Here is a 27602-nt window from a genome sequence, read left to right on the forward strand (position 1 = left end):
AGGTATTTTATATAAAAATATTGTTTTTTTACCTCTTACAGAAAACAATGAGAATCGATTGCGAGCTGCATAATAAACATCAATACTTTTTGCTATTCAGTCGATTGTAAGCCATGTTTGGTCCGGTTGCGTGCCAGAATAATGCTAACTTTAAAAACCGACTGTCAACTTGAAATTCAAAACACCACGATATTTTCAAACGCTTACTGAGGCTTACAGAAAAGACTACATATTTCACGCAAATGTGTTGCGGCACAAAAGATTCAGTAAAAGACATCAGAACGTGGAATGAGCGCTCTTAATGACTTTCTGCTTCAAGAATAAACGAAAATACTGAAAAAAATAAGCCAGATTCCATAAGAAGACCGACTCAAATGTCCATGCGATAGATCAAGTCATAAGTATTGACAAAGACCGACGGAAGATTTTAATGAGGATCTCAAGATGAAAAATATTTTGACATGATCTCTAGGGTTTTCACATCCTGCAAAAAACCAGCGTGAACATGTAATACATTGATGCCAACTCACACTTTTTTTTTTAAATCGGCACTTGCGACGACTAGATTTTCAAATAATTTGAAGATGAAACGACAAACAAGCGTGGAAAAAGCTTATCAAAGCAAGACAAAATTCATAGCCCTGCTCGTTTTGATTTTTTACTGTTACCTGCATAGTTTTGGAAGAATGAGTTACAGTAAACCATTATAAGGAAATTTTGACAAAAAGTCACAAAAAATCACCAGAACTGTGAAAATTGTTTCATTCATCAGGACCTGCTACATAGCAGATTCTACGAAGCAGTTATCGGCCGACAATCCATTACTACACTGCGACCTCCATATTTTTCAATTCGGCACCGTGTGGGTTTTTCATATCCCTAAAGTGAAATCAGTGTTACAGGAATACACGTTGAATCGGGTGATGCATTAAAAAAGAAAACGACAGAAAACAATCTGCCAGCCTCTGTGATGCAAGTAGCAGCATCTCAGCCTTTCATCCTAAGGTCCAGGGTTCGGATCCCGGTCAATGGCGGTTTTAAATGCTACAAAATTTACTAAATTGCCATTTCATCTTATTTTCTGAAGCATTACCTAACTACGGTTCTGAAGGCTTAAAAAAAATCGAAAAACTCAATCTGCTCCACACGTTGGACCAGAGAAACAAAATTACTAGTGTGCAAGTGCAAATTGGAACTACATTGAACGTGGATATGTATGGTTTTTTATAAATATTAATTAACAATGTTTATAAAAAAACCACTATCAAAACAATTATATTGAAAAGTTACTAAAACAATAATAAATATTTAAACCTAATATAAATATAAACTTATTTAAAATATTTAAAAAATAAAAGAACTGATAATAAAATAAACAATCTGCGTGAAATATATAAAATTAAACGTAACGATTGTGATTTTATTTATGTGGGAAAAACAAATAAATCCTTTAAAACTAGATTTCTGGAAAATTATAGAAATTAGAAAAATAATCGATTACGTTTATCTAACATGGCAGACCATTTAATAAACAAACATTCTATTTCTGATATTAACACAAGTTCGGAAATATTAGAAATTAATAAAGATGACATATGTAGTATATGCAGGGCGTTTCATAATGTTCTCTTAGGAGTTACAAAAATGTATTTCACTTACCTAAATAAAAGTTGTACGAGGTGATGCAGGGACTCAAACGGTTTTTGTTAAAATCTATAAATGTTCAATATGTGCTCCTCTGGTGATACGGCACACATCAACACGAAATCTAGCTCTTGCCAAACTCGTTCTAACGTGTAATTTTCGAGAGAGTTGATCGCGATAATCATCGCGATCAACTCTATCGCCGAGCTAAAGGATCGCATAATCATGCGATCCTTTAGCTCGGCGATATCGTGCGGCATCGGTGGGATAAACACCGTATCTTTCACGTAACCCCAGAGAAAGAAATCGCATGGCGTGAGGGTCTGGTGATCTTGGTGGCCGCAGCATAATGCGTTTTGTCTTCTTCAGACGCACGTCCTACCCGGCACCGAGGTAATGTTGTGTTAAGTTACTGTCGAACCTCGTTATGAAAACGGGCAGGACAACCGTCTCGCTGGAAAATGAAGTCGTTGAGTAGCCGAGGCGTAAGCCGTAATTGTAACATATCCAGGTATATCGTGCCGGTTACTGTCATTTCCATACCGTACACTGCCTCACGAGAGATCGCACAAAAAAGTTTACTTTCGGAGAATCCCGAATGCGTTCCGCATAAGCGTGTGGGTTTTCAGTTCCCCAAACTCTCACGTTATGACGGTTTATTTTGCCGCTAATACGGAAAGTAGCTTCATCGCTGAAAATTATCTTGTTTAGAAAACCTTCATCTAACAACATCTTTTCCTGTAACCGTAAACAAACATCGAGCCTACGTGTTTTAAGTCCATCAGAAAAGAGCTGGATTAATTGAAGACGGTACGGTTTGCGTAACAAACGTTTACGGAGAACTCTCCACACTGTTGTTTTCGGAATTCCTAATTCTCTGCCTGCAGCCGCAGTCGATTTTGACGGGCTGCGAATGAAACTTGCACGCACACGTTCGACATTGACTTCCGAGGTTGATTTTTGGTTGCAAAAGCGACAGGTTTCACTGGATTGTTTATACCGTGCACGAATTGAATTGTCACTTGGTGTCTCCTAATGAAATTTCAACCGAAACGCACGTTGCACAGAAATTACTGACTTTGACGAGTGAAATTCTAACACACAAAATGACTTCTCGCTTCCCGTGGCAGCCATTTTCTCTACTGTCGACGCCTAGCGAGCAAATGGTTTACTAACTGCGTAGTACATGTGGAATAAACTATTTGAACAGTACTTGTTTTATTCTTATGAGTGAAATAGTTTTTTGATAATGAATTTTCTAAACTCCGAAGAACATTATGAAACGCCTATGTGTATATATATATATATATATATATATATATATATATATATATATATATATATATATAAACTACAACAGAAAACAGCACTCGTAAAATAAATGAATAAACAATTTTCATTATTTTGATATTTTTATTTTTAATCTGGTATAATAATTTTTAATCACTACTGAGGTTGCTGGGTTTCATGAAAGTACTTTCATGGTAAAATTAATATATGTCTTACCTTAATAATCTGTACTAGGTAGTTTACACTAATAGAATTAAAAATATAATTTAACAGTACCAAGAGATAACATGAAGATTAATTTCATTAATTATATCATCCAGTTCACTAATGCTATAAAGAGATTAAAGTTTAAGAAAGAAAATGCTGAACTTTTAACATCATAATGTTAATAAGCAACAATATGCAGGAATGATAAATCTAATCTGCAAGTAGTTCACCATAAAAAACTATTTAATCGTTGAATTAATACTTCTAAACAGATGGAAATTTCACATCTCTATTATTAAAAACAATTTTGCTGAAATTTTCTATACAGTCACATAATAATACATTATGTGTTGCACATTAGAAATGGACAGATAGGTATACTGTATGGATAAAAAAGGAACTGACCCAGCATTTGCCTGGATGGTTCAAGGGAAACCATGTTAAAACATTAGAGCGGCTCAAGAATACACAATCAATAAAAAATAGATATGATTAAAGCTCATATGATTATTTTTTTTATATAAAAAAACATGAAATGTTTTACAGAATAATATTGATAAGTTTCTTTATACATAAGCTTTAAAATATAGCATAAGCTTTAATATATAAAATTCAAAAAATATGGATATAATGAATCCTTCAGAACAACAAAAAAAAACAAATCATTGCACAGAGAATACAATGGTCCTGAAATATATTAGACTGTACTGAAGGCAATGTTCTACATCGATTGAACAGGATGCAGCTTTAAAGTATCAATGATTGCTTAAAAGCCCTCCACAGCAACATAGAGTAGCATCTCACTGACATAAATCACAGACCCAGATAACTTTGATGTTCTACAGAAAAAAGGACCGCATCTTAACCCATTGAACATTATGTAATATAAACACACAAAAATATACTAAATGAACACACAATTCAAATCCAACATACCTTTTGACCACATACTAAATGTGTATCTAAGTTCCAGCAGTTAACTTTTACAACTTTAAGTTTTTAATCACAATAAAAATTATGATTCAGTTGGTAGTTATAAAAGTTTATTTTTAAAATCACCTTATTTTTTATTTTTTTTATTTTTTTTAATGATAAACAGATCCATGAATCCAGTTTTATAAACTCCAGTACAATCTTGCAATCAATGTAGAAACTCAATAACTTTCAGCAATACCTTCTTTGCTATCATGATTTTTGAAATTAGTAAATATTTACTCTTGAATGAAATGACCTTCATCTTACTGAAAAATATAAACAATCAAACTGAACACTATAAATGTGTTAAGCTGGTGAAATTTATAAAATTCATGTTAAGAGTTTTTATTTATATTAGAAATGAATACCTAAGTAAGCCTCAACCTAGGGGTAAGTTACAGACGGTAAATAGTGAACGGTTCTTAAAAGCCATAGTTAATTATGAATAATATTCCACAAAATATATAGTATAGGAATGAGAAAGATAAAGTTTTAATTCCACTAAATGTGTTGCCTCTCATAATGCAAAGAATGCTAGAAATATTGTGCAGAGTTAGAAAGTACTGCACTGAATCGGCACTGTTACTAAAAAACAATGCAAAAAGGTGTAAAAATCCAAGGAATAAATTCCAACAGGTAAACTTGCATTATGTGAGATGGCAGTCCTAACATCAAAATACTCCAGCACACTGACTGTAATGGACCAATTGGGAACTTTTTGGCACCCAGCAAGCATAAAATTCAGCCTCAGAATCTGTTAGGAATACACCAAAAATTTCAGCTATATCTTAAGGAAATAAGAGTTACTGGATAATAAATAACAGAAATATAAACTAATTCCATTCTTATAATTATTTGCATACTTATAAAAAATACATATCAATTGGTATATTAAATTATTATAAATAAACAAAAAAAAATAAAGGTCATTTCATTCAAAATATTTACTACTTTCAAAAATCATGATAGCAAAGAAGGTATTGCTGAAAGTTATTGAGTTTCTACATTTATTGCAAGATTGTACTGGAGTTTATAAAACTGGATTCATGAACTGTTTATCATATAAAAAAAAAAAAAATTAAAAATGAGGTGATTTTAAAACTAAAATTTTATAACCGCAAACTGAATCATAATTTTTATTGTGATTAAAAAATTAAAGTTGTAAAAGTTAACTGCTGGAACTTAGATACAGATTTAGTATGTGGTCAAAAGGTATGTTGGATTTGAATTGTGTGTTCATTTAGTATATTTTTGTGTGTTTATATATTACATAATGTTCAATGGTTTAAGATGTGGTCCTTTTTCTGTAACATCAAAGTTATCTGGGTCTGTTCTGATTGGTACATAATAACGTACCAAATCAACCTCCCGACTTTAATATAATACCTGCAAAAATTATAGAACCTGAAGTAGGGGCTTCTACATGAGCCATGTCAGGAATGAGTAGATGAGCTACTCGATGGATAAAAAAAAAGAACTGCTCAGACTTTATCTAGATGGATCAAGGGAAATTTATCCGCTATAAAATATAAAAATGATTAAATTTCATACAATTGCTTAATATAAACAGATATGTTAACGTAAATGTATAAAGACGATTCAAAAGGTTAATGAAAATTATTTGAACATATTTAAGGTCACGTAGAAGGTGCAAAAAATTAAGAATTAAAATAATGTTTAATTAGTATTATTTAAAAATTCTTTCTGGAAAAGGGAATCTTTTATCAAAAATAAGTGTGAGAGAGAATCCAAACGGTTCAATAATTTATTAAAAATGACAACAGAAGCACAAAGCTCTTAAAGCGAAGTACTGTGTTGTTACATGTAAATTGCTCTGTTGTTTGGTTTGATATTGGTGATTGTTATTTTTTAAGAATAAGTGATTATTGTATTTAGCAAAGACTGCACATTCATAAATATAAATACTTGTTTATATTAATATTTAAATTTTTTCAGTATCAGTCTACATGATTGGTATTTATGAAATTATTTGGGGCCAAATGAAGATTTGACAGCCCAATTTTTTGGTTAATGAACAAGGATTTATCATACTGAAAAGGTATATTTACAATGGGTGTTTGGTTCTTAAAGCTATACTCATATTTAATTTTCAGCGATATTGTTACAATAGAAGTATTTTAATGGAAGTTTAAATATTAACATTTGCTCAATATCTTGTAGTTTATGATTTAGCTACCTGTTTTCAACTCTTATGAAGTATTGTACCTAGAAGATCTTTTATTATTTTTATTTGACAAGCTTTCCATCTTCCATATAAATAGGTCAAACATGATACGCAATTAACAATCTTCTACATTTAAAAAAAATAAAAATTCTATCGATTCATGTTCAGTTTTTAATTTATAAAGATTCACGTTATTATATAAATTCATCATACTAAAACACTAAACCTCACTAGGTAGTAACTCAAGCTGTTCTTATAAACCTGTTCGGGTAACCTAAATTACCTGGTTCGCAATTATTAATTAGATCATTACTTGAGTTTATAATTAAAGGAAGGGAACAAGTTAGTTTTACTTCTCATTAACCTCTTAAACTCTTCACTCATTTGCTACTCTCAAATTACATGAAACCAAACTTTTAGCATGATTTTTATGAAAAATTGGTATTGACACAGCCATTTCCCAGTTTTTGAAAATATTTTAAACTGCCTAGACAACAAAAAGATTTGAATTTCAATTTTTTGCGATCTTAATAAAGCATTTGATTCAGTTCCACATTTTTTACTGATGAAAAGTAGCCACAGAATCAGAGAAACTGAAAATTGGTTAAATTCATATCATACTGACCACAAACAGGTAGTACGTTTTTGATAGGAACACACATGAAAATGAAGTCCTCATTTTAAGATGTAAAATACAGAGCGCCATAGGAAATGTTTTTGGCCGCTTGCCTTTCTGGTTAATTAATGATGAGTCAAAATCTTGAGTGATTGTTGACCTCTTAGCACGTGACACAATTGCATCTGTATCTGCAGATAATTATTTAAAACATGAAAATTTTATGTTAATAATATTAAAAAAATATTCACTGGGTGGATTGCAACCGCTTAACTTTAATCCTATCGAACTTTCACATTGAACTATTTAACTGTTGCATTGTGCTTCTCAGGTAGATGTAACATTACTGACTGTACCTACAGAATTCTTATTAATTATGAGATATTTCTGTTGCTCATAGATAAAAGTTTCTGCATGGTTTATAAGATGACAAGTCCTCTTGGGATTATAAAATTGACACAATTTGCAACAAAATCAAACCATACAATTTTGCTTTGAAGTGACTTAATAAAACACTAAAGTTATCATTACTATTAATTGTTAATTATACTTACGTATGTTCCTTTCTAAACTATATCACCTCTTGGGTCTCTCTCAGAAAGTCAGAACAAGCCATGTTTGAATTTTTTTTCAATAAAAAAAAAAAAAATGGGCTGTAAGATCACTGTTTTGGTGCCCTTAAGCATTATGTAGAATGATATTTAGAAAATTAAAAACTGTAATTTATATCAAAGTTTATATTTATGAATATGAAGTATTTGCTAAAAACAAGCGACTTATTCTTAAAAAATAATTATACCCACCTCTATCAAACCAGACAACAAAACTTTGTGTGAATAAATGACAATACTTTAGTTTTCTAGGAAGATTACCTATTACCATTTTAAAAAATTAATGAACCATTTAAAGAATCTTCCCATCAATTTAAAACAGATACAATTCAAAGATTTTCTTTTATAGAAACAATATTACTCTGTCGGTTAATTTTTATATATTAATTAAAAACCCATTAATTTTTTATGTGCTCAAATAATTTTCATTAATGCCTTCTGCATTCAGAATTATTTTGAACTTATTTTTTATATTTAATAGCTTCATACATTTTACCTGACATTATTTCATTTGTTTATAAATAATTAACATACAATTTAATCAAATCTGTTTTTTATTTTATAGTTGTGTATTTTGTGATCATATACCTTCATAATACCGACAGCAGTATCACAAACTACGGTTCCCTTGGTACATCGAGGCAAATGGTACAGTTCCTTTTTTTATCCATTAAATAGCATATCTATCCATTCCTGATGCGATTTATATAATGTATTATGAACAGATTAGAATAAAAATTTTATTTGTTTACAAATTTAACACGATTAAATAATTTCTTTATAATGCTTATTTTAGTTAATTGAAATCTGAATGTAGTAAAGAAAAAAGTTTTTGTTGAACTAAACTCTACCAGCCCTTAATATTAACAGAGAAAAACTGTCACAGTAACTTGCTGATTACAAGAAAATAAAAAATGTAAAAGATTAAAACATCAACCGGTCAAAATTAAAAGTTTTGAGCAACATAAAATTTATTTATTTATACAATTCTGATAAATTACTGTGCCTCCTTCTAATTGTTCCTTCTTAATTACCTAATTTAAATCGAGTAATTAATTATTCTTCTTATTCAACCACTCACAACAAGATTTGTTCATTTGAAACATTTATTATATTACCTCGGTCTAGTTTGTTTTATCATACTTAAAAAAAGTATGATTATTAAAATTATTAAGTATTATTATTATTAAAGTATTATTAAAAACTTTTAAAAAACCTGGCCTAGTAGGAGAAAATAATATGTTTTAATTTTTTTATAAATTATTAGTAACAAATTCAAAACGGCTACCGTTAACACTTATTTGGCATGAAATCAAAATTTAAAAAAGAAATGAAAAAGCCGGCACAGAGTTACAAACTTCCCTGGATTTAGTAGAAAAATTATACAAATCTGACTACCAAAGGGTTCACCTTTCACAGAGTAATGATGAAAATGAAAAAAACTGCCAAAATATCAAAGTATGAAAGTAAAGAATTAACACATTACTAAAATGAAATACTAATGTCAGAGTAATCATCTATTTAGTAAATAAATGTGACAAAAAACTATAAAAAAGAAAAAAAGGTTTTTTTTTCTCTAGCCTTTTAAGGGGATTTGAATAAGACCAAACACCATCAGAATACATCTCATTTGACATCAAATGTATCTCACATCATTAGAGCATATGTTGAGCCCTGTTCCCTGGACCAACTATGACCAAAATTAGTCTGTATCAATGCTCCATACACAGAAATAATTGTATTAATTTCATCCAACTCAGCCTATCCAGTCTGGAATCATCAAACAAACAAAAAATGGCCCAACACGCATAAATCCTTCAGAAATTCTTCAATGCTAAAATTGTTTTTTGGTTAGAGAGGTAAATGAAACATCAAGATCTACAAAAACTACTACTACAAATAAAACCCGACCCATACATATATATTGCATGTGTAGTTAGTTGTATGTATAGTAAAGTTTGTAAATGTTCAAATCAAAATGAAGTTACCAGTTTAGTAATTTAACTTTCTTTTTATATTTATAAAAATATTTTTCAAATTTTTTAAGTTATAACTGCTTTTATCCAACATACTTAGATTACATATTTCCCATTGTACGATTATAAAACTGGGTGTTGCAGATCATATGAAAGTTCTTTTTATTTATATGCTCCTAACTTTTATAATTTAGATAAAAAATAATTTAAAAAAAGCAATTACGGCAGCTTTAATAGACGTTGTGAATATAGAACAGAAACAAACTTAATTACTTGAGAAATAAGTTACCTTGGTTATAATCTTGAAATAATTTATTTGAACATAATATGATGAGAAAATAAATGCAGCAGACAGAAATATTTATCAGATAATACATTATGTGTATAAAATAAGAATACAAATTCAAACTCTTAATAAAATTTCAAAGAAAGTTTGCCCACGATTAGGTCACATTAAATGTACCAAAAACCTACACAAGTAGTGATAAAAAAAATTAACAAATTTGTTAAATAACACATAATTAAATAAAAATATTAATGTAAAATAAAATTTTAAATAGAGACTAAATGTCTCAATAATAACTTACAAGTTAAATAGACTGAAAATTTAGATGCATTTAAGCAAACACTTAGAAAAGATTAACACTACTGCACTATCATTTTTCCAAGATTATACGACTATAAATATTCAAGTGCAACCAGTTCACACAAAGGTTAAAATTAACACTGATAATGTTTCAAGATAAACAATTTTTATATAGTTTTAAAAGAATATTAAATTTACTACTTTTTATTCTCTTTTCGGTAATTTTAGGCAGTTACAGTTACCCTACTCATTTATTTAACTTATTTATTTATAATATAAAAGAAATGAATTTTGTAGCATGTGAAAAAATTCCAAACTTGTCAGAAGCTTCTGCATTAAATCAGAAATGCAACACTTCACCTCAGAGTAGATACCATGGTAGCTATATTTATTTTTTTTAATAGTTCATATTCAAACAAAACAATCTATTATGTTTTTTTTTTTTTTTTTCATCATTAAAGGAGATGGGGAAATAGTAAATATTTACTTATTACTTAAGTTATTACTACTTATTTTGCCTACGTTAATATTTTTTTTGGGGGATTAATTATTTTTACTTGCATCGGAAAAGAATTATTAAAGTTTAACCTCTATATAAATACAGGGATATTTTTGGAAAATAGTAATCCAAAAACCTAGTGACTAAAATAAATGAAAAAAAATTAATTTAATGATTAGAGACACAAAATCCTAACAGAAACTTTTGAAAAAATATATATATGTGTACAACATTAATAAATAGCATAATAAATTGCACCCTAGCAGCAAAATATATTTTTTAATTAAAATGAATAAAAACATTTTATCAGTTACTGGTTTTTCTTTTTTTGCGTCTCCATTAAGTACTTTTGCAAAGATCTCTGCTTCTTCAGGACAGATTTTTTTACTATTATAATAAATAAATTAAAAACTCTAATTAAATTATACATATTTAGTGGCGAACAAATTAATACGAACACAGTATTTTTAAGAGAAAATTTTATTTAAAAAAAAAAGTCAAACTTACTCAAATAGAATAGTTTGTGTCCTACTTTGTTTTTGATTATCTCATTAATTCTCTTTGGCATTGATTCCACTAAGATAGAAGAATGATTTTTGACTGCTTCATCTTGAAACAAAACCTGTATCGCTGAACTAATAAGGTCAGTTTTTGTACTAAAATTCATTTCCCAAGTCTTCATTTTAGTACAGCCCATAAATTTTCAATGGGATTCAGGTCGGAGGAGTTCCCTGGCCACAAAAGCACTCAATTTGTTGGTTTTTAACTATGTTACTTCCTTCGATGTACGCTTACCCAATCTGACCGCAACAGCATGAGATATGGCTATTTTGCTTAAAAAAATTCTCTCCTATTGACTGATAACATCTGTGTCTTAAACAATTCAGTTGTGAAGCAAGCGAGAGGCTAGTAATAAATAATCTTAAATATAGTTAATTGATGACAACAAAATACATTTCATACATGTAAAACATTTTTCTTAACTATACTTGGGTGTCAAAAGAGTAATTACAGAATTCTTTGTTCTGCCTTAAAATGTACCAAAAACTCTTTAGTTTCTCCAAAACATAACAGAGGCTTCAAAGAACCCTACAATCAAACAGACATGAACAGATTCGACATCAGTTCAATTCTTTTCAATCTTCAATTTCTTTCTCATGTTGTAGAAGACCGTGCACCAAATCAGTTACATATAGCAGGTTATTTGTCCTTTACATCAATGCAAAAAGATTTCATATCCAAATATCTTCAAAGTAAGTGTTCTTACAAAAAATATCATAGAGTTGAAAAAACAATGAATATATAAATTGTATATCTCAGAGGTGATGGGTGTGAAGTACGTGAAGAATTTAAATTGCATGATAAAACTCAACAAAAGAAAATTTACAGAGGGTCTATGCAATAAGTGGCAAAGCCACTCACAGCAAAACTGTCTAGCGAAATGTTCATCAAAGAAAAAGAAAATGAAGTAAATAAAAACTGTAATATATATTGTATAGACAATAATATAATATGTCTATAATATACTGTACAGACAAAGAGAAGGTAGAGAAGGGTATTCCATTTTAATTCAACAAATGATCATCAGTGTATCACTGTTTTTGATATTGATGATATTTGGTATGTGATAATTACCCACCTTGTAGTGGGCAAAGAATAGTTTTATACTTAAATTTTTTTTTCTTGAGTAATAGAAGATAATTTAACTCACCAACAGGTAAAAACAGCCATTTTCATCACTTTTTCATGAGCTGTAGCATTCTTATTTTACATTGTACAGAGGTCAAAAAGGGCGTTTTGGAAAGAATAAAGAAGGAACTTCATCTTCAAGTACTCAAAATTCATTTTTTACATAACCAAAAATTGTAATGCTTACTGAAGTTATGTTTACAAATTGTTATTTTTTAAAATTTTGAGCCAAAAATAAATAATGAAAGACTTAGTGTAACACACCTGTTTTTGACCTTTTAACTCGTAGGTAGGTAATAGTAGTACTCATAAAAAAAAATTGGACTGTTAACAAAATCCTTCACTAAAAAAACGGCTGCCAAATCGTAAGATTTTTAAAATATCTCATTTTTTGGATCCAAAAACCACATGTGGGACAGGTGGCAAAAATCTGAAATGTTTACAGTAGAAAGTAATTTTTATGTACTTTAAACCCATATAAAATTTATTTTGTTACTCAAGAGGTTACAAGTAATGAAGCCAACAAAACCGCTAAAGCATCGTTCCTTCTAACCGTAAACAACATATCCAAAAATACTGATGTTATGTATTTTTTCAGATTATAAAAATTACAACTAAACTCAATAGAATGAATAAATTGATAATTAATAAATAGTCAATTACAAAATGATGAATAATAATTACAAAATGATAAACAATTTGAATACTTTAACAAGTTGTTCAATTCACGTTTACTTAATTTTACTCCTGCTAATGGAAGTTATGAGTAAATTTTGCACTTTTTGATAAGAAACTTAAATAACATAATTTAGTGCTCCTGCCATTTTGTTATTGGGTACAACTTTGGTGTAATGTGTCCTCTTCCAGTAGTTAAAAGAAAAAGCTCTGCAGGCAAGAGAATCTAAAATATTTTCCAGTTGAATCCGTGTCTGATTATATCCCAATGATTTCTTGAACAAAGTACCAGAACTCTACGGATGGAAAAAGTGTATTCGATATTCTTCTTCATTTTTGTGTATTTTGACTCCAATGACTTTGCCTAACCACTTTCCATTATACACGCAGCATACATAATTTTTACTTTTGGTTTTGGTAAACCTATACATTAATCAGAAACTCTAATGCCCTTGTGAACAAATACTAATATAAATGTTTCTTATTCAGAGGTCTCCAGACTTTCAGAATACATTTCTGACTTGTTGGAACATAACTGTGAAAGGTTCTTGTTTCTGGGACTGTTGTAATTATATGATAATAAGAACTGAGGTATTCTTCAGTCTCTTGAACATCTTTATTAGAGCAGAAAATAAATGTTATATTTTTAATATTGTCTTTGCAATAATTGTACATTTCAGAAGGTGTAACAATTTGATTGTTGACTATCTTTCGAAGGCTTGCTTTAGTCATAGTCCTTCTCAAAGTTCCACAAACACTACCACATGGTCCTTTTTTCCATGATATGAGGCAAAAAAAATCCCATTCAGGTGGGATTTCAAAATCTTCTTGATGGTAGCACATATTTATGAAAATTTGTTTGTTTTTATACTGGGCTGAGAGCCATCAGAGAAATAACAAAAATTGTTTAACTTGTGGTAGCAGTGTTTTTACTTTACTTATAACTTCCTTTTGGAAGCAGAACAATGTAGTATTGTGCTTCAAGTACTCACTAATCACATGGTAGCTTTGGCTTTGTAATTTTCCTTCTTTTTTAAGATATATGAGAAATGGATGAATTGTAACATAAGTTTTTGACCAGTGATACGACTGGACTTCATCCTGTATCACAAAAGGAAAATTTTGAGAGAAGTCTTCTCCCATTACAATACATTCACCCTCCAACAAATTTTCCTTTTTAATGCTGAGGAATTAGCCTGTTTCTTTGCAACAAAATTATGCATTTTTAGATTATTTAAATTTTCAGTAAGTTCATCAAAGTACTCTTGAGATGGAAGAATTTGAGTAGTTAGTTCACAATGGTAAACAGATACCCACTGTTTGAAGATAATTTCAGAATCAAAAAAATCATATCAACATAATCTGAGCACTTCATTAGTGCCTGGACATTTTTCACACAGTGACAGCACGCACGTTTCACTTTCTATATCACATACCACGGTTGAAAAGGAAATTTCAAATTTCATTTTAAGAGCAGATAACATGAGTTTTTCATTTTGGTAAGTGCTGAACAAGCTTTATTCACTTAAACAAACTTTATAACAATATAAACTTGATTGTAACATGTTTAAGCTCAAATATGTCTTGACACTTCGGTTTACTTTCTGTTATCATCTTGTGGTTTTTGTATTTTGTTTAAACATTTTGTGTACAGTGCTCTACCTGGAATTAATTTTAAATTTGGATTGCTTGTTTAAAGTGTCAAAGATATTTCTCGAAGAGATTTCTTAAGTGGCTTAGTGCGACAGCTAAATGGGTCAGAGTAAAATTTTCCATTAATATGAAAATGCTTATCTAAATATTCAGTTTTATGATAAGTACAGATATTTTTTGTTTCACTACATGTAATTGTTAAAGATATGATGACATGTTATTTGCTGTTCAGTAAACTCTAAAATATTGTGCAGTACTGAAGATCTATTGTAAGTCAATTTGTAACATACTGTTTCAGTGTGAATGTCAATTGAACACTCCATAATCTGTTTTTATAAAACACAAGGGTTCTTACAATAACAATACAATTATATAAAACTACCAATTGCACCTCACTTTGTCTTATCCCAGTTTCTCTACAGCTAAAATAAAAATTTCTCTAATTAATAAATTTAGAAATAAAAGATACCACAGAAAAGTAGAAGTTCACCCCTAATAAAATTACTTTACAAACAAGTGTTTTTGTTGATAGTTCTGTTATGTTTTTGTTTTGTTGTTCATTTTTAATTGTTTGGTGATGTTTTTAGTAGTTTTGTTGAGATATCTTTTTTTTGTTGCAACACGTTTAGTTTAGGTTAAACTGAATTTTGTAGAACGTTTATTTAGTAGTACATTTATTTTTAATAGACTAGCCTACGGTAAAAAGACCTTAACAACTGTTGGATTTGTTTACTTATTTACATCGATGTGTATCGACTTAATTGTTTTTTGCAATTAATTACTGTTGATTTTCGTTTTTATTTTTGGTTTCTTTTAATTTGCTTTTGTTGTTGGAAACATGATCTACTCTAAGGTTAGAGAGTGCGATTTGACCTGATGAGGAAGGATTTTCTCTGGTAGTGGGACGATGGACCCCAGGAGGATGCTTCATGTGTTCAGGTGTGGGAAATCCGCTTGAATAGAAGTGGCTGTAAAAGCCTAGCGGAGATCTGCCAATAGTAGAGATTCAATGTGTAGAAGAAGGGAGAAGCACAACCAACAAAATTGGGTAACGACACTGAGGACAACGAACCAAGACTTTCGAGGACGGTGGGGAAACGCAGGCTGCGGCTTTCCCACCCCAACAACATAGAAGAAAAAATATAAGGCTGGCAGTAAGAGTTCCTTGTCGTCCTGGGAGGATGCCTCCAATCACAAACGTGATTGAGGACAACGAACCAAGACTTTCGAGGAAGGTGGGGAAACGCAGGCTGCGGCTTTCCCACCCCAACAACATAGAAGAAAAAATATAAGGCTGGCAGTAAGAGTTCCTTGTCGTCCTGGGAGGATGCCTCCAATCACAAACGTGGTTCTGTCACCTGTATGGAAGAGGAGGGGCCAGGAGAAGCAAAACAGGAGGGTGGTGAAAGTGCAGACCTTTGGAAATAAGGAAATGAAGTGTTTGGTGTTTACCCTGTTTTATTCTGGTATGTCAAAAAACGGAGCTTACTTGTTCGTCAAAATGCGACCACTAAGCTGGAAATAAAGGAGTGCTCCCACAATATGGAAGGAATTGCCTGCATGGTGGAAATGTTTAAAGATATGCTTGACGATACAATTGTGAGGTCAGGCAAGGCAGCCTGCACAACTGGACATGGTGGATGAGGCCACATAGACTTACTTCATCATCATGGATGTGGCCTCACAGACACTGAACGGAGGCCTGCTGCAGAACATGGTTTGGACGGGTGAGGATCTAGGGCAGGCAATCGATGATGGGGCCACCAACGCAGACCTCGAGTGGCTGGCCTGAAGACATCTTCCAATCTTCAGCCCTGGCAGAAGATGCTACAGAATTGGAAGGTGTTGAATGTTGGATGTTTGGGTTATTGATATGGTGGTCGTTTTGAGGGTTGTCAACCCTCAAAACGCTATGATGTCCCAGAGAACTCCGTGGATTCAGGACCTGGCTCAGGCCGGTAGACTGAGGGTGGGTCAGGTCCTTGTTGAGCAATCGACTACCTGTGATCTATCTGGCAGGGATGATGCATGTAAGACAGATCTTGGATCTGCGTCTTCACAGTAACATTATGGTATCTTTGAGCGACAGCTCCACCCGGGAGGAGTGGGAGTCATCAGTCTTCCATCTTCAATGATCAGGTGGGGACTCCTTTAAGATCCCACTGGGGGAATATAAGATTGTAGTCCTGGTGGGAGATCCCTTTGGGGGTTCCCCACTAGAGATGAGGCGTCAATACTGGAGTCCCAGTAGGGAGTTCCCTTTGGGAACTCCTCATTTGAAGCATGGCATGCAAAAAGATGATGTCCCAATTGCCCAGGTAGGGCCTTGCGTTCTTCTGAAGTAGTTTGAGGCGAAGGCACCCCTCCCTGAAGCTGAGTTTATGCTTAATTGGATGTCTAATTCCAAGGGGGTGGGGAAACTACAGATGTATAAAGAAAAATCCACAGTATTAACACTAGTAACAATACAACCTAACACATTGAAATCAAAACAGTAACTGATCCTTCTATAATATTTACATTCAAGATTACAAAAACATTCATGTCCATGCATGTCTATTCACCTTCGTGTTTGAACATGTGTGTGTATGAGTCATACTTTAAGTAACAAACTACCTAGAATATAATCTCATTATAGGCATATCAAAATATTTTATATAGTAGGCCTATAATATTATCTTAAAAAATACATGATGTGACTATTTTGGATACATTGTTCATAGTTAGAAGAAACCGTGTTTTTAGCAACTTTGATGGCTTCATTACTTGTCAACCCCTTTGAGTAACAAAATAAATGTATGATTTTAAAGTACATAAAAAGTACTTACTGTTCTAAAAATTTCAGATTTTTGTCACCTGTCCCACATGTGGTTTTTAGGTCCCAAAAATGAGACATTTTCAAAATCATATGATTTGGAGACTTGTTTTTAATGGACACTCAGTAAACAGTCCAATTTTTTTTATAAATACAACTAGTACCTAAGAGCTAAAAGGTAAAAAACAGGCCTGTCACCATAAGTCCTTCATTATTTATTTTGGGCCCATAATTTAAAAAAACAATAATTTGTAAATGTAACTTCAGTAAACATAAGATTTGGTTATGTAACAAAATGAATTTTGAGTACACTAAGATGCAGTTCCATCTTTTCTCTTTCCAAAATGCCGATTTTGACCTCTATATGATGTAAAACAAGAATGCTATACCTCATTGAAAAAGTGACAAAAATGGCTGTTTTTACCTGTTGGCAAGCTAGAAAATAGTCACTCAAGAAAAATGATTTTAAAAATACAAAAAAAAATATTTTTTTGCCACTACAAGATGGATAGCATACACCAAATATCATCAAAATCAAAAATGGTGATGCAATAAAATTTTTTGAAATGAAATGGAATACCCCAGTAATGTAATGCTACAAAGACCCAAAACGTTTAAATTGGCAAAAGTTACTCACAGAATATGTGTACACAATGAAAGCATTGTTCTCATATGGAAAAAGCAAAAGTACTCTTAAGCCTTTTTCAACTGTATGGTATTTGAAGATACTTTTGGCTGGAAAAAGGGTGAATTTATTAACTGTTTTTACCAGTTCATGCTGTTTAAAAGACATTAAACAAATAATTATGTGGCTTGATAACTCTTTGGCACAGAACAAAATTCAGTCTCTTTTTTTATTTACATGGTAAATAACACATGTCTCAGGTGACATAGTTGTTGCAGAAATTGTTCTAAAACATTGACCCGACCTGTTTGTTTACAGTAGAGTTGTCAGTGTAACAAATGGATAATAAATTGCACAACTTCTCAGATTTTATTGAAGCCAAACAGTAAGCAACGCCTCACAGGTTCTTGCTATGGATCTAACACACTTCTCTGTTTGGAGAGATTACTCATGAACCTACAAACTGGACTGTTGAAATTCTAGGCGATATTTACAAAACACGGTCAAAATAGTTCACAAGTATTAGAGTAAGTCACAGTATTAAATATAAAATGACATCAATGGGTAAAGTTTATATAGAAGCAAATTTTTTAACTTCCAAAATGACAAAATCTTCTGTGCTTTCTAAGCCCACACAACAAACAAAACTGAAAACTGTGCCACGTGATAAAAAGTAGAACATTAAGGTTCTTTCTTGGTGATTTATTGGGAATAATCAACTCAAGTTTTGGGAGAATCTTTCAGTTTCATAATAAAATTTATGAAAAATGGTCTTGAAGAAAAAGCGACTTAAAATTACAAACTTTGATGTCAAATAAAATAAAATTTTGACTTTTTAATGGAATCTTTCATACCTTTAATTTACTTATTACATTATTAAATAATATTATTTTCATTAATTAGTCATTTACAAAAAATATTTTGTAAATGACTGTTTTACTTTTAATATATTGCGTTGTAATTTACAGCAATTAAATCAACATGTTATTTAATTATGAGTAGTATATCATGACAGAAGATAATAAAAAAAATTGTATTATCTATATTTATTTTCCACATGTTCAAAGGTGTACATTGCGATATCATACCTATATGAAACAAAATGCGTCAAACTATATGAAATCATACAGCACAACATTTGCTGATAAGCAGGCTCAGTTCTGTTAAAATTTGTTCTGTCGTAAATAATAATTTATCATAATTATAATTTTACCAAACATGTATGTATTTTATTTTAATTAAACGGTATATGATATGAAAGTCGATTCTGATTGAGTGTAGAGTGCTTGCACGTTTTCTTCATATTTATGGTTGAATGTGCATCCAATCTGCTCGATTTAACTTATATGATGTATACCCACTATAATTTAATTTATATGTTCTAGATTGTTGTGTACCAGTGTCTGTTTTGTTATTGTGGATATTTTATATACAGTTTTGGATTACAGTAAATTATTACTATTATTAACAGATTACATTTTTAATCAACATATATCTAAGAAATCTTTTCTTATTTATTATACACTGTGCAATATTTTTTTTATTTTAGTGACATTAACTGTTAGTACCAAAAAATAAAATTCACATGGCATTTTCTGAATGTTTCTCTAATGTGGCCTAAGTTTTTAGTCTACTTCAGTTTCCAAGATGCTATTCCCTGAGATACAATAGGTTTTTAGAAAATAGCAGGTTCATAAGGAGAAGTACTTTACAGTTTTGCTAGGACTCAAGATTTATTTGGACCATATTTCTTTTTATTATGAAATTTACTTACTTGCATTAAATATATTATTTTTAATGCGATAAAATACCAGCTCTTTAATTTAATCTTGTCTTCTTTGTTCTTGTGAAACGCATCTTTCAGCTTATACAATTTAAGTAATGAATGTGTTTGTGTAACACACGTTGATACATTATACATTATGCTTATAAAGTTATACAATCCCAAATTGATTCCAATTTAGACTTAAGTTGTCACAGGACTACAGACAATAGAGATATTTTTTTGAAACTGTACTAAAAAAGATCAAAACAGATAGTTCATGTGACCCTGTTGTTTGTCAGTCTGTCAGAAATTTGCAACTTTAAACAAGCATGCCATTCTCACAAGCTTGTATTTATTGTGGAATGTTATTTAACCACTCAGTCTTATTCTGAATGCCAGACTTTTTTTATAATTTTTCAAAAAAAGCAGTTCAAAAATAAATTTTATTTTTCTTGTCTAAATTTTTGAAACAGGAAATTTAGCTGATAGCAAAAGTAGTGGTCAGCTGTCACTGTAAAATGATGAAAGTTTGTACAACATTCATCAGTCACTTTGACATTTTCCAGGAAAGTGATTCAGAAAACTTTCTTGAAAGTCTGAGCTTCCAGTCGGTTGTTCACAAGGGTACAACTCGACCATCTAAATTTACCAAGGTATTTTCTTATCATATGTATATTGTATCATTGATACAACAGAAACCAAAAACTCAAGTTATGCCCACAGTAAATTCAAGTAGTCCAAGAACTTGGAGAACCTGATGGAGTAAGGGAAAATGAAACCACCTCTATTATTTCCAAAGAAAGAACCACATCATGAAAATTCATAACTTCAATTCAATTAAAGTTAGATAAGGAATTAATTTAATTCTATAACAATATTCAGTAAGTCTGTGTATGCTGTCATTCCTCACTCAACAACTAAAACTAAAAAATCCACTAAAGGTATTACAGTAGGGGAATTCAAGGTAGTCTACAACTCTACATGTTCATGTATTTCAAGTAACAAAATTTACCCACACCATGAAAAGTATTTTTAATTGTTAAGTGTTAACTAATGTTGAGAATATATTTTCTTTGTTTTAATAAGCCAGAGTGATAACCATAAATATAAATTACCATCATTTTACAAAAGTTAATCAATTTTTGAGGGATTAAACTTCGAAAATATTTGTAATCTATCTTTAATGGGCTCTTTCAGAGTTAATGGCAGACTCCCTATTATAAAATAGTTAACCGAATTAGTATAATAACGTATCATAATCATGATAACTAAGTAAATTCTAACAACAGATTTCATTTTACATTAATGGGGAGATAATATTATTTAAAGCCGTTTATATATTAGTACAAATTAAACTCAGGCCTAAGCGAAAAAAGCCTGCATACAGATTGCTACACGAACCGACCAATATTAAGTGACTGGTAATATCTTTCTCAAAAAATCTAAAATCGAAACGTTCAAAAAATATTAATCTGACACTGCACTTAAATCAATTACTTGATTTCGCTTTAAAAAAATAACTACAAAATTTAACTAGAGTAAATTCTTGAGCCCCGTAAATTTCTTTAGTTAATACAAAAAAAAATTTAGACCGTAGAAAAACGGTAGTCATCTACGCCACACTGTCAAAAAGCAAGTATACGTATGGTACAAGGCATAATTCATATTAACATAAACATCATATACAAAGAATGAATACAACATAAACATATAACAATCCAATAATTACATAAACTTACTAAAGTATTTGAAAATGTTTTGGTTATCTTAGATTTTCCTTAATATTTTAAATGTAAAATAAATTGTTTACTTAATAGACTAAAGATAACTTTAAAAAACCAAAACAATTAACAAAATTGTAAAAAAAAAACTTAACCACAACACTCAGTATTTGTAACCGTAAATGCACGGTCATTGCCATACGGAATACCTATTACAGGTCGCCTGTGGTAGGCATACGAGCGAATCTTAATGCACGTTTGTAACAGACGAACAGCATGACCTAAATTCTATAGTATGGTGTAGGTCAAGGGAACATGACTTTTCAAAATGAACGAATTTAAATATATCTTAAATACTGTTTTTTTTAGTAGTATAAAAAAATAATGCCTTACAAATTGGCTCTTAAATTAAAATTTACAGAGCTTGCTGGTGGTTTTGTTCTATAGTGCTCCTAAAAAATAACAAGAATACATGCTATTCATTATCTACATTTAGTTAATATTGCTCAATAATAATAATAATATTGAACATTTTATAATATATTTGTTTAATATTGTTGTTTTGGTAATACGGCGTTTTTCGTAATATTCTTCGTACACATAAAAATTGAGAGTTAAAATAAGTACTGAAAATACATTCAATTCCCTATGGGTTTATATAAAAAAAGAAAATTTATATTTAAATAATTATAAAAAATGCGGTATACAATTAATTCTACATGGAATGTAGAACGCATATGAAGCTTCTTCGGTATTAGACCAGTAAGCAACATTTTTTTGTATCACTACATTAGACAAATGAAAATGAGCTTCACATTCATTAAAAGAATAATTTCAACGCTCAGAGTTAAAAAATTCTAAAAAATGATTTGAAATTATTTTGATTTGGCATGGTCATTAAACAGCACTTGATTTTTTAATGTAAAACATTAAATCCTTGCCCAGAACTCTTCTTCCTGCTACAAATTCCAGTGAAATGAACCGAACAGTTTTGAAGGTGTCACTGTTGACACCTATGGCACTGTTGACCAGTATATCCTAGGGATAGTGAATGCTTTGTGGCTGATTACCATTTGATAGACTGTTCTATGATTAGTTCATCACGATTTGCTAGTTAAAATTTTCCTAATAGGCAAAAGTGATTCTAATTATCAGCTTCCTGCTGGTTTTCGACTACTTGCTTGAGCGACTAATGAAGGAAAAACAAGCAACAAACTGATAAAACATTATTAAACATCATGGCAATACGGCTTTATGAAAAGGATTGGCACTGAGGACAGTTTAATTGCGGTTTTATCTGAGATGTAAAATGCTATTATATTGAATTTTTTTTTATACGGGCGTGTGGGGTGTTTTAGAGCTTGTTTTTGGGCCCCGAATACACTGGTAGCGACAAAAGTGTGCAGATCGCTATCGATCTGATGTACGGTATAGCCACAGGATGGACGGGAATCCGTTTCATCCCGCTAGGAAGCTGGAGCGGTTGCCGGTGAGGACGGATCGCTCTCTCTGAAGCTCCACATCATCCCTAAATATGGAGATAGGAGTTGCTGGCTCGACCGTAACTGCTACAACGGAGTTGAGGGCTTCTCCCGCAACCAAGCACCTTCGTATCGCTTCCTCAGATTAGGAGGAGCATTCTGGAGACTCTCGTAGCTAGGGTGGAGGTATTTTCTGATGATATAGGTCTATATATAGACCGCAGCAAGAAGCCTGAGATTAAGCTTCTCGATAGACATCTCGCAATACCGGCTTCGGAATTTATTTAGAGACCTACGCAAGCTATCTCCATCGACCGATAAGATAACAACGGCAACACAAACAGAGGTGTATCGAGAGTCGGATTTGGCGGTTAAATTGGAAAATAGCGTCTCTGACGAGGAACTTCTTCACTTGGTCGCCCGGCCTTGGCCCTCGGAATTATTGGCCACTACAGAAGTCATCGATGAGTCGGTTGCTACCGATGAGCGGCTGCTTCTTGTGGATTTGGCGGGCCGGACTGGTCAAGGCGTTCTCTGGTAACCATCTTGGCTTCCTCCTTGTTTCGAGAGGGTAGGACTAAGCGAGGACAAGTGATCCGTGAAGACGAATGGGTCTGTACTCCTAGGCGAAGAATCGACTCTGGTTGGCGGCGCGACATATACGGGTTTTCATGACTCCAGAGAGGAAGATAGGGTCTGTATTGCTGACTGCCTTAAGACATACCGCTTTGTTTTCGATGAAGCGGTGACTCGGTTTTCAATTTTTCTGGCGACAAGGTCGCACACTCATCCCGGAGACTTTTGGGCTACCTCTGTAGGGTCAGGACAAAATTGATTAGAATTTTCCTGACGAAGCGGTATAATTCTGTAGCTAGGAGCAAAACCAACTCCAGTACGTTGCATCAAGACACCAAAACACTCGTCGTGAGGTCTTCAGGCAAGTCATATGCCGACTTGATTAGGTCGATGAAGGACCGAGTATCGGTTAACGAAGCCACTGATGTCTTGTCACTTAGGCGTAGAGATAATAACACATAGATGATAAGGGTGAAAAACGTTAAGGTAGCAGAAACCTTTAAGTCACAATTACATACCAAGGTCGATGATTTTCAGGTGAACCTTCGATCGAGGGCTGACCGCCGTACTATAGTACACCTATGTGATATCGATGCCTCGACGGAGGAGAGTGATGTCAATGAAAGTGTTGGGGCCATCCTTGGCCGGGAGGAGGAGTTTAGACTGACTTCTGTTCGTCCCGCCTTCGGATCCACACAAAAAGCTGCATTAATTATGTCATACCGGGCAGCCAAGAAGCTAACCGGAAACAGGGTTCGAGTCGAATGGGTGCAGTGACGCGCTGTTATTCGGGATGCTACAAATGTTGGGAAGTTGGCCACGTGGGGTCGAATTTCACCTGTATAGATCGCACAGCCCTGAGCTTTAATTGTGGTAAGCCGGGGCATAGAATGAAGCAGTGTGAGGGAAAAGGCCAGTTGCATGCTGTGTTCCTTGGTGGACCACTGGTCGTTGAACAGGGCTTGTCCAGATGGCCCTCCAGTACGGAGCTGATATGCTTGCTATTTCCGAACCAAATAAGTCGGTCGTGGGTGACAGGTGGCTTACAGACACAGAATGTGACGCCGGTCATATTGGTTTCCCCGTCGCTGGTATACCACTGGTCAATTCTGGGCGTGGTCTAGGAAACGTCTGGGTGGATGTGGTGGTTTTCTCCTGCTACCACTCCCCCAACACCGACTTACGTGAATTTTTTGGACCATCTATTTGACTCCATTGTAGCATTTCGAGGTCGGAGGATCCTGATTTTGGGGGACTTTGCTAAATTCCCTGCCTTTGCTGGTATCCAGCGGAACGCACGCGGTAATTTTCTTGGGGATTTTATTCGTTGGACTTGATATGTATCAATAACGATGATCCCACCTTTTGGAGGGGTGACTCTAGATCATGTCTTGATTTGACATTCGTCAGCTCCCCACATGTTGGCTCGCTGATCTTATGGAGAGTCTTAGAAGAAGAAAGTCTGAGCGATCATTCTCTCATTCTGATAGAAATTGCGGTTGCAGTCCGACAACAACGGCTGTTTAAGAGGGTATCCAGGTCTGGATGTGCTAGGTTGAGAGAATTGGTTGCGGTCAGCCTCATTGGGGTTTCATCACCCTGCGCTCTCACGGAAGTAGTTGCTGAAGAGTTTGAGCGGCAGGTGTTATTCAGGTAGTCCACAGTTTTAGAAAATTGCATTACTGGTGGTTACAGTTGAGCGAGATGAGTAGTAGGTGTCAAGCCAAGCGTAGGGTATATCAGTGAGCGGCCACACATCACAGTCACAGTATTTGTGCTGAGATGGCATGAGAAGAGTATCTGTTCAGCCGGCGCAACTACAAATTTGCGATCAAGGAGGCCAAGAGAAATGCGTGGAGGACTCTCTGCCAGGAGATTGATCGCGAAGTGTGGGAGGACGGCTTCAGAATAGTTATGGGACGTTTTGGACTCCGTCTCCCCACTCTCACAGCTGCCCAGGTCTTGGAGTTGTTCGGCACCCTCTTTCTCGAGGGCGGTTGATCCCCCAAAATGGTGATAGTTGGGAACGACCTGTCGTTGTTCGAGATACATGAGCTGCACGAGGTATGAAGCCTCACACAAGTCCGGACCGGACGGGATCCCGTCGGAGGTTGCTCAGATTCCTATATCCTTAATAGCATGAATTATATGATCTTACACGATTACATACCAAACGAGTGGAAGATTAGCATTCATCGAGAAACCTAGTGGTCCTGGTGAAATGACAACTTACCGACCGTTGTGCCTGATGAACAGCTTTTGTAAGCTGTTCGAAAGGTTACTTGTGGCTAGGCTGCAGCAAGAAGTCGAGGCAAGAGGCCGTCTAAGCGACATCCAGTACGGCTTCAGGCAAGGTCGTTCTGTGATAAACGTTGCGAAACACATCATGGATTTGGCAGAACGGGCTGCCAATAGGACCCGGCGTTCCAGGAGTATTCCGGCTGTGATATTCCTGGACAAAAGCATTAAAAATGCTTTTAATTCCATTAGTTGGGCGTCTGTCTTCAGACCCCTAGAGAAATGGCGCATTTTCTCGTACTTTACAGAGATATCTCCAGTGCAGAAAGGTGGTGTACAATCCGGGAGACCAACATGTCTTTCGATGTACAGTGCAGGGTTCCACAGCGCTCTGTTGTTGGGCCAGCGCTGTGGAATCTCGTGTATGAGATTGTACTTGGTCTGACTTATCCCGAAGGAGTCTCAACTGTCGCATATGCCGACGATTTAGCTCTCGTAGTAGTTGCCAGGAGTGAAAGAGATGTTATCTCGAAAGCAAACCGTTCAATAGTCATTGTTGATGAGTGGTTGACTAAGCAGGCTTTGAGTTTAACTCTCTGCAAAACTACAGCGATAGACTTGGCTGGAAGCCAAGACGTGACCCTATGCGATTCGAGGTGAAGGGGCACTCCATAGTACCGGACAATAAAGCTAAATACTTGGATTTCTGGATCGACCGTAGGCGCTCATTTTTTGCACCTGTCGGCCAAAAGGCAGAGAAGACCATCCGGGCTCTGAGTAGGTTACTCACAAATGTGGGTAGCCCTAAATCTTCCAGGCGTAAAATATACGTACATGTAGTTAACTCTATAATTCTTTATGGGATCCCTGTGTGGAAAAACTACGCGTTCGAAGAGAAATGTACGTACATTGGAGGGTTTTCAGAGGCGTATAGCCCTGAGAGCGTGCTCCGCATACAGGACTGTCTCAGCTGAGACAGTCTTTGTTATAGCAGGTACGCCACCAGTCGACTTGCTGACTAAAATGAGATGCGCAACCTATTCAGGTATGAAGAAAAGCGAGGCGTACGACCTTTTGTTAGAGTGATGACAGATCCGTTGGAGTGAAGCGTCCACCGGTTCGTGGACTAGACGCTTGATCAACGAGGTTAAGCCATGGGTCCTGAGGGGATTTTGTGAGCTCGATTACGAGCTCACACAGTTCCTGACGGGGCACGGCTGTTCCGCCAATATTTCCACAAGTTTATGAGAGTGGGTAATAACGTGTGTCCATATTACGGAGACCTGGATGACGAGGAACTCATTGTGATACACTGTTTATGTTGGGAACCCTTGAGGCATAATTACAGACATCTGGGTCTTCTCACACCAGAGAATACAATAGAGAACTTTACAATGTGGAAACATGGGATTCCATCTCTCGTATGGTCACCCATATTATTAGGAGTAAGGAGTCATACGAGGACAGAATAGCCTGAGAAAGTCCTAATTATTTTAGCTGCTAGGTGAAAAATTGGACCGGAGAGTGAGGGAGGATGAGCCGCAGTTTGTTCGCGTGGATGGGCTATGGTGATGATGCACGTAACTTCTGGTCTCTTTTCACGAATAGAGGCTTGCGTTGTATAAAGTCTTTTTCAGTGCTATTTATGAACTGGTGGTCGAGTGTGTACCTTCCTCAGTTTCACAATCTTGCTGTCTGAAAACTGTTACAACAGTTTTGTGGCCTTACTGTTAGAACGATTCGTACCCTTTTCAGAGGATTTGGCAGTAGATTTG

General features: G+C 33.8%; 1 protein-coding gene across 2 annotated transcripts in view; it reads right to left on the minus strand.

Moving 5' to 3' along the window:
- LOC142325643 (adipocyte plasma membrane-associated protein Hemomucin-like) overlaps window positions 1-21777 on the minus strand; it is a 71794-nt gene extending 50017 nt beyond the window's left edge. The window contains exon 1 of one of the 2 annotated variants that reach the window (XM_075367659.1): window positions 21551-21777. The gene's annotated coding sequence lies outside the window, so the exon portion shown is untranslated. Of the gene's footprint in view, window positions 1-10091; window positions 10240-21550 lie in introns of those variants that run through there. The other variant, XM_075367660.1, reaches the window with a different exon arrangement.
- Window positions 21778-27602: the final 5825 nt, after the last annotated feature.

Source organism: Lycorma delicatula, chromosome 5 (assembly GCF_047948215.1).
Source record: "Lycorma delicatula isolate Av1 chromosome 5, ASM4794821v1, whole genome shotgun sequence".
NCBI lineage: Eukaryota > Metazoa > Arthropoda > Insecta > Hemiptera > Fulgoridae > Lycorma > Lycorma delicatula.